The sequence below is a fragment of the Camellia sinensis genome, chromosome 14 (assembly GCF_055761805.1).
Source record: "Camellia sinensis isolate YWXY chromosome 14, ASM5576180v1, whole genome shotgun sequence".
NCBI lineage: Eukaryota > Viridiplantae > Streptophyta > Magnoliopsida > Ericales > Theaceae > Camellia > Camellia sinensis.
Window position 1 is genome coordinate 140,423,810 of NC_138974.1, and position 7,387 is coordinate 140,431,196.

Genomic DNA, 7,387 nt, shown 5'->3' on the forward strand with positions numbered 1-7,387 from the left:
ATAATTCCATACAAAATAAGTCATACAAAAATCAAAACCCTCTGTATACAAAAAAAATACATTTACTAGCAAGCGAAATTACCATTTGGCATGGTATAAATTACCATCGCAATCTGAACCACAAGAAAAAGTGATATATGTACCACAACAAAAGTTTTCTATGGACCATGACAAAACGTCTTATATGTATGCCGACAAATGGTATATATGTACCACGATAGAAGGTGATCTATGTACCATGACAGTCATTATCTGTTGATTGCCAAAAAATTTTTTATCAGTAATAATGAACTACACAAAAGCTGATGACGACAAAAGTACTATATTAGTTCTACACAAAAGTGAAAATTCTTATTTATACACCAATATAGATTATCCACAAGTCCACGCAACAAAACCATCTACAAAGAAAAACAAAAAACGAAACATTTGAATTGGTTACAAAATATCAATTCAGTCAGCCACATAGAACATGTACTAACATGCATTTAAGGTAGAACAATCGAGAAATGTCTTCATGGAAAAAAAAGAAAGTACATATATATATATATATATGTGTATCATGCAATATTTTTTCCAACCAACTACACAAACAATGTAATATGTAATTTCTTCGTCCTACAAATATATAAAGGCAATTATTAGAATATGCAGATGTTAGTTTAATAAAGTTGTTTTTTTAACTAAGTGTTGCAAGCTTTTTGACTAAGTGCAAGGCGTATTTGAGAGGCTGTTATGAATTTCGCCCCTGGAAAGCTCTTTTTCGAGTAACTTTAGAGCGTATTCCGCTCTAACTCCCAACCTACGGGTCTGAATTACGTTCCGTCAGATCTCACAAGTCCTATTTGTCATGACGAAGCTATCCGTATGAGCCACACGGTCGTTCGGGGGCTACTTTGAATTTTTGGCCCCCCCAAATGTCCTTTTTCGACTAAGTTTTGGATGTATTCGGCTCTAACTCTCTACTTACGGGGCCGAATTACGTTTCGTCAATTCTCACAAGTCCTATTTGTCATGGCAAAACTATCCGTGTGAGCCACACGGTGGTTCGCGGGCTGTTTTGATATTTCGCCGTCGAAACGCCCTTTTTCGACTAAGTTTAGGGCGTATTCGGCTCTAACTCCCAACCTACGGGTCCGAATAATGTTCAGTCAATTCTAAAAAGTCCTATTTGTTAGGGAAAATCTATTCGTGTGAGACATACGGTCATTCGGGGGATGTTTTGATTTTTCACCCCCGAAACGCCCTTTTTCGACTAAGTTTAGGGGGTATTCGGCTCTAACTCCCAACCTACGGGTCCGAATTAGGTTCCGTCAATTCTCACAAGTCCTATTTGTCATGGGGGAACTGTCTGTGTGAGCCAAACGGTGGTTCAGGGGCTGTTTTGATTTTCCGCCCTCGAAAATCCCTTTTTCGACTAAGTTTTGGATGTATTCGGCTCTAACTCCCAACCTACGGGTCCGAATTACGTTCCGTCAATTCTCACAAGTCCTATTTGTCATGGGGGAATTGTCCGTCTGAGCCACATGGTCGTTTGGGGGCTGTTTTGATTTTTTGCCCTAGAAATGCCCTTTTTCGACTAAGTTTTGGACGTATTTGGCTCTAACTCTTTACTTACGGGTCCGAATTACGTTCCGTCTGTTCTCACAAGTCCTATTTGTCATGGCGAAGCTATCCGTGTGAGCCGTAGAGTCGTTCGGGGGCTGTTTTGATATTTCGGCTCCGAAACGCCATTTTTCGACTAAGTTTAGGCGTATTCGGCTCTAACTCCCAACCTACGGGTCCGAATTATATTCCGTCAATTCTCACAAGTCCTATTTGTCATGGAAAAGCTATCCATGTGAGACACATGATCATTCGGCAGCTGTTTTGATTTTTTGCTCCTGAAACGCCCTTTTTCAACTAAGTTTAGGGGGATATTCGGCTATAACTTCCAACCTACGGGTCCGAATTACGTTCCGTCAATTCTCACTAGTCCTATTTGTCATGGGGGAACTATCCGTGTGAGCCAAACAGTGGTTCAAGGGCTATTTTGATTTTTTGCCCCTCAAACGTGTTTTTTCAACTAAATTTTGGACGTATTCGGCTCTAACTCCCAACCTACGGGTCCAAATTACATTCCGTCAATTCTCAGAAGTCCTATTTGTCTTGGGGGAACTGTCCGTATGAGCCACATGGTGGTTCGGGGGCTGTTTTGATTTTTTGCCCCCGAAATGCCCTTTTTCGACTCAGTTCAGGGCGTATTCGCCTCTAACTCCTAACCTACGGGTTTGAATTACGTTCTGTCAATTCTAACAAGTCCTATTTGTCATTGTGGAACTGTCCGTGCGAGCCACACAGTGGTTCGGGGGTGTTTTGATTTTTCGCCTCCGAAACGCCCTTTTTCGACTAAGTTTAGGGCGCATTCGGTTCAAACTCCCAACCTATGGGTCCGAATGACGTTCCGTCAATTCTCATAAGTCCTATTTGTTATGGGCGAACTGTTTGTGTGAGCCACAAGGAGGTTCGGGGGCTGTTTTGTTTTTTCGCCCCCGAAACGCCCTTTTTCAACTAAGTTTTGGACGCATTCGGCTCTAACTCCTAAACTAAGAGTCCGAATTACGTTCCATCAATTCTCACAAGTTGAATTTGTCATGGCGGAACTATCCGTGTGAGACACATAGTGGTCCGGGGGTAGTTTTGATTTTTCGCCTCCGAAACGCCATTTTTTGACTAAGTTTAGGGCGTATTCGGCTCTAACTCCCAACTTACGGGTCTGAATTGTGCTTCATCCATTCTCACAAGTCCTATTTGTCATGGAGGAACTGTCAGTGTGAGCCACACGGTGGTTCGGTGGCTGTTTGGATTTTTTGCCCTTGAAACACCCTTTTTCGACTAAGCTTAGGGGTATTCGGTTTTAACTCCGAACCTACGGGTCTGAATTATGTTCTGTCAATTCTCATAAGCCATATTTGTCATGGGGGAACTGTCCGTGTGAGCCATAAAGTGGTTCGGGGACTGTTTTGATTTTTCGCCACCGAAACTCCTTTTTTCAACTAAGTTTAGATCGTATTCGGCTCTAACTCCGAACCTACGTGTCCGAATTACGTTTCGTTACTTCTCACAAGTCCTATTTGTTATGGTGAAGCTATCTGTGTGATCCGTATGGTGGTTCGGAGGCTGTCTTGAATTTTGGCCCCCGAAACGCCATTTTTCGACTAAGTTTTGGACGTATTTGGCTCTAACTCCCAACCTGTGGGTCCGAATTACGTTTTGTCAATTCTCACAAGTTCTATTTGTCATGGCAAAGCTATCCGTGTGAGACACACAGTCATTCGGGGGCTGTTTTGATTTTTCGCCCTCGAAACGCCCTTTTTCGACTAAGTTTAGGGGGTATTCGGCTGTAACTCCTAACCTACGGGTCCGAATTACGATTCGTCAATTCTCGCAGTCCTATTTGTCCTGGGGGAACTGTCCGTGTGAGCCACACGGTGGTTCAGGGGCTATTTTGATTTTTCGCCCTCTAAACGCCCTTTTTCGACTAAGTTTTGAACGTATTTGGCTCTAACTCCCAACGTACGGGTCCGAATTACGTTTGTCAATTCTCACAAGTCCTATTTGTCGTGGGCGAACTATTCGTGTGAGCTACACGATGGTTCGGGGGCTGTTTTGATTTTCGCCCCCGAAACGCCCTTTTTGACAAAGTTTAGGGCGTATTTGGCTCAAACTCCCAACTTATGGGTCCGAATTACGTTCCGTCAATTCTCACAAGTCCTATTTTTCATCGGGGAATTGTTGCCACACGAAGGTTCGGGCGCTGTTTTGATTTTTTGCCCCCGAAATGCCCTTTTTCGACTAAGTTTAGAGCATATTCGGCTCTAACTCCCATCCTATGGGTCCGAATTACGTTCCGTCAATTCTCAAAAGTCCTATTTGTCATGGTGAAGCTGTCCGTGTGAGCCACACGGTTGTTCTCGGGGGCTGTTTTGAATTTTCGCCCTTGAAACACCCTTTTTCGACTAAGTTTTGGACGTATTCGGCTTCAACTCCCAACCTACGGTTCTGAATTATGTTTCGTCAATTCTCACAAGTCCTATTTGTCATGGGGGAACAGTCCGTGTGAGCCACATGGTGGTTTGGGGGCTGTTTGGATTTTTTGCCCGCGAAATGCCATTTTTCGACTAAGCTTAGGGGGTATTCGGATCTAACTCCCAACCTACGAGTCTAAATTATGTTCCGTCATTTCTCACAAGTCCTATTTGTCATGGTGAAGCTATCCATGTGAGCCATACGATCGTTCGGGGACTGTTTTGAATTTTCGCCCCCGAAACGCCTTTTTTTGACTAAGTTTTGGACGTATTCTACTCTAACTCCCAACAAACGGGTCCGAATTATGTTATGTCGATTCTCAAAAGTCCTATTTGTCATGGGGGAACTGGCCGTGTGAGCCACACGGTGGTTCAGGGTTTGTTTTGATATTTCGCACCCGAAACGCCCTTTTTCGACTAAGTTTATGGCGTATTCGGCTCTAACTCTACACCTACGGGTGCTAATTACGTTTCGTCAATTCTCACAGTCCTATTTGTCCTGGGGGAATTGTCTGTGTGAGCCACACGATGGTTTGAGGGCTGTTTTGATTTTTCGCCCTCTAAACGCCCTTTTTTGACTAATTTTGAACGTATTCAGCTCTAACTCCCAACCTACGGGTCCGAATTATGTTTGTCAATTCTCTAAAGTCCTATTTGTCATGGGCGAACTATCCGTGCGAGCCACACGGCGGGTCGGGGGCTGTTTTGATTTTTTGCCTCCGAAAGGCCCTTTTTTGACTAAGTTTAGGGCGTATTTGGCTCCAACTCCCAACCTACGGGTCCGAATTACGTTCTGTCAATTCTCACAAGTCCTGTTTGTCATGGGGGAACTGTTTGAGTGAGCCACAGGGAGGTTCAGTGGTTGTTTTGATTTTTCACCACCGAAACGCCCTTTGTTGACAAAGTTTAGAGAGTATTCGGCTCTAACTCCCATCCTAAGGGTCCGAATTACGTTCCGTCAATTCTCAAAAGTCCTATTTGTCATGGTGAAGCTGTCTGTGTGAGCCACACGGTAGTTCTCGGGAGCTGTTTTGAATTTTCGCCTCGAAACGCCATTTTTCAACTAAGTTTTGGCCGTATTCGGCTCTAACTCCCAACCTACGGTTCCGAAGTACGTTTCGTCAATTCTCACAAGTCTTATTTGTCATGGGGAACAGTCCGTGTGAGCCACATGGTGGTTCAGGTGCTGTTTGTATTTTTTGCCCCCGAAACGCCATTTTTTGACTAAACTTAGGGGGTATTCGGCTCTAACTCCCAACCTACGGGTCCGAATTACATTCCGTCATTTCTCACAAGTCCTATTTGTCATGGTGATGCTGTCCGTGTGAGCCACACAGTAGTCCTTAGCGGCTGTTTTGAATTTTCGCCCCTGAAACGCCCTTTTTCGACTTAGTTTTGGACGTATTCGGCTCTAACTCCCAACCTACGGGTCCGAATTACATTCTGTTGATTCTCACAAGTCCTATTTTTTATGGGGGAGCCGTATTTGTGAGCCCCACAGTGGTTCAGGGGCTGTTTTGATTTTTTGCCGCCGAAACGCGCTTTGTCGACTAAGCTTAGGTGGTATTCGGCTCTAACTCCCAACCTATGGGTCCGAATTAAGTTCCGTCAATTATCACAAGTCCGATTTGTCAAGTTGAAGCTATCCATGTGAGCCACATGGTCATTCGGGGAATGTTTTGAGTTTTCGCACCTGAAACGCCCTTTTTCGACTAAGTTTTGGACCTATTCGGCTCTAACTCCCAACATACGGGTCCGAATTACGTTCCGTTAATTCTCACAAGTCCTATTTGTCATGGGGGAACTGTCTGTGTGAGCCACACGGTGGTTCGGGGGCTGTTTTGATTTTTTGCCCCTAAAACGCCATTTTCGACTAAGTTTAAGGGGTATTCAGCTGTAACTCCCAACCTACGGGTTCGAATTACGTTCCGTCAATCTCGCAGTCCTATTTGTCATGGCGGAATTGTTCGTGTGAGCCACACGATGGTTCGGAGGCTGTTTTGATTTTTCGCCCCCGAAACACCATTTTTCGTCGAAGTTTTGGACGTACTCGGTTTTAACTCCCAACCTGCAGGTCCGAATTATATTCCGTCAATTCTCACAAGTCCTATTTGTCATAGGGGAATTGTCCGCGTGAGCCACACGGTGGTTCGGGGGTTGTTTTGATTTTTCGCTCGCGAAACGCCCTTTTTCGACTAGGTTTAGGGTTTATTTGGCTTTAATTCCCAACCTACGGATCCGAATTACGTTCCGTTTATTCTCTCAAGTCCTATTTGTCATGGCGGAACTGTCCGTGTGAGCCACACGATGGTTTGGAGGCTGTTTTGATTTTTCGCCCCCGAAACACCTTTTTTCGTCTAAGTTTTGGATGTACTCGGCTTTAACTCCCAACTTGCAGGTCTGAATTACGTTCCGTCAATTCTCACAAGTCCTATTTGTCATAGCGGAACTGTCCGTGTGAGCCACACGGTGGTTCGGGGGTTGTTTTGATTTTTCGCCCGCGAAACGCCCTTTTTCAACTAGGTTTAGGGTCTATTTGGCTCTAATTCCCAACCTATGGGTCCGACTTACGTTCTGTCTATTCTCTCAAGTCGTATTCATCATGGGGGATCTGTTCGTGTGAGCCACACGGTGGTTCGGGGGCTTTTTTGATTTTTTGCCCCCGAAACGCCCTTTTTCGACTATGTTTAGGGCGCATTCGTCTCTAACTCCCAACCTACGGGTCTGAATTACGTTCCGTGAATTCTCATAAGTCCAATTTTTCATGTGGGAACTGTCTGTGTGAGCCACACTGTCGTTCGGGGGCTATTTGGATTTTTGGCCGCCAAAACGACCTTTTTTGACTAAGTTTAGGGGGTATTTGGCTCTAACTCCCAACGTACGAGTCTGAATTACGTTCCGTCAATTCTCACAAGTCCTATTTATCATGGTGAAGCTATCCCTGTGAGCCACACGGTCGTTCGGGGACAGTTTTGAATTTTCGCCGCCCGAAACAAACTTTTTCGACTAAGTTTTGGACGTATTCGACTCTAACTCCAAACCTACCGGTCTGAACTACGTGCCGTCAATTCTCGCAAGTCCTATTTGTCATGGGGGAACTGTCCGTGAGAGCCACACGGTGGTTTGGAGGCTGTTTTGATTTTTCGCCCCCGAAACGCCCTTTTTCGTCTAAGTTTTGGATGTATTCGGCTTTAACTCCAAACCTACGGGTCCAAATTACATTCCGTCAATTCTCACAAGTCCTATTTGTCATGGGGGTACTGTCCATGTGAGCCACACGGTGGTTCGGGGGCTGTTTTTATTTTTTGCCCGCGAAACGC